The sequence below is a fragment of the Pundamilia nyererei genome, unplaced genomic scaffold (assembly GCF_000239375.1).
Source record: "Pundamilia nyererei isolate P.nyererei 1_Seehausen unplaced genomic scaffold, PunNye1.0 scaffold00028, whole genome shotgun sequence".
NCBI lineage: Eukaryota > Metazoa > Chordata > Actinopteri > Cichliformes > Cichlidae > Pundamilia > Pundamilia nyererei.
In genome coordinates this window covers 5,043,924-5,045,367 of record NW_005187429.1, presented here as the reverse complement: position 1 = coordinate 5,045,367, position 1,444 = coordinate 5,043,924, and the positions used below count along the sequence as shown (strand labels likewise).

General features: G+C 40.2%; 1 protein-coding gene across 2 annotated transcripts in view; it reads left to right on the top strand.

Moving 5' to 3' along the window:
* Window positions 1-1,444, top strand: part of LOC102195467 (GTPase IMAP family member 8-like) — a 13,888-nt gene that overhangs the window by 6,086 nt on the left and 6,358 nt on the right. The window contains exon 2 of one of the 2 annotated variants that reach the window (XM_005728535.2): window positions 1,081-1,176. The gene's annotated coding sequence lies outside the window, so the exon portion shown is untranslated. Of the gene's footprint in view, window positions 1-1,028; window positions 1,177-1,444 lie in introns of those variants that run through there. The other variant, XM_005728536.2, reaches the window with a different exon arrangement.

Here is a 1,444-nt window from a genome sequence, read left to right as displayed (position 1 = left end):
CGTGCTCCGCGGCAGCATGGAGTTTTTCCTTGCCGTCCTTTTTCCTCTACACCACACCTTCACGCGCACGGAGCCGCAGATGGTGCCTTCAGGGCAAGCCCGGAAATTAAACTATCAAACAAGTACTACGATGCATTCAAAGAACCCTGTACTTCTGATTGCTGTAAATCTTACCAGGGTTACATACAGATGATTTATTAAATACTCTTTTAGAAAGACAGAATTGAATCGAGTGCTTCGGAAATCCAGATTATCAGCACCAGTAAAAGATCAGGTATGCTACATCATGATAGCTCAGCTCAGCGAGTCAGCTAAAGATCTTTTGTCAGAGTTATATAACAGAGTTTGGGAGGGCAGGAAACTGCTGGAAGGAGGCTGTGGTGGTGCCCATACATAAACCAGGAAAGGAGACTCTGGAGAGAGTTTATGTATAAGAAGCAACAAAGAGCCTTCAGGTGCTCCAAATCAACCTCAGACTCAAACGTCAGAACAGGCTTTTCCCCGCAGCATGCCGTGTAAGAAATACTCAGAAAGAAAATGGGGTCGTTGCATCTTGTGTCTTAAAAAAAAAAGTATCGTTTCATGCATCAGTCAAAACACTCGACTCCAGGTACATGAAGCCCACCTGAAAACACTTCACACACGAGTTGCCCGAGATTCACAGAATTTACAGAAAATGCACTATTTTCTGATATATGTAGTTATTAGGATATGAGATTTTGGGCATATCATACAGCCCTACATTCAAGTGTTTTCAGTGTGGGAGAAAGAACTCGGGGCCTTCAATTTAAACACTATGAAAGGCAGTAACACGTTTAATATTCAGAAACTTAAAGTATGTATCAGCATTCGTAGTACTGCTGTGTTTGTTGCATCATATTGCTGTAAATGTTTATGTGCTTTATATAATTTGAGTTAAGTTAATCTTTTCTGCTACATAATATTTTATAAGGATGTTATCTGAGCTGAGCAATAAATCAAATAAAAAGTCTGAGAAATCAGACAGAAACTCTGTGTAAGGCCCAGGTGGACAATAGATTATAACAAATAAGACTGTCTTGGTCTTTGGTTGATTAATAGGCTGGTGTGAAAAATTGCTGCCACAACGCCCCCTCAGCCTGTGGATGACGGAAAGGCAGGAGGAGCAGAGACCCAAGGTGGTGAACTGATCTTCAGGTAAGAAGTTATGACCTGCAGTCTATCTGGGTCAGATATAAACCAAGTTTAGGTGGAGTTTATTTTCGTTATGCTGACTTTTTACAGTCAGTTACAATAACTCGTACTGCGTACTAGCTAGCATGACAGATTTTATATACTGCTGGGCGGGTGCTATGATGTTATTGATGTTGAACTTGTTTTATCTTATTTTATTTATAAGGTTAGTTATTAGAGTTTCCAACCGTCCCGTAAAAAACTGAATCGTCTCGTATTCAGAGAAAATATT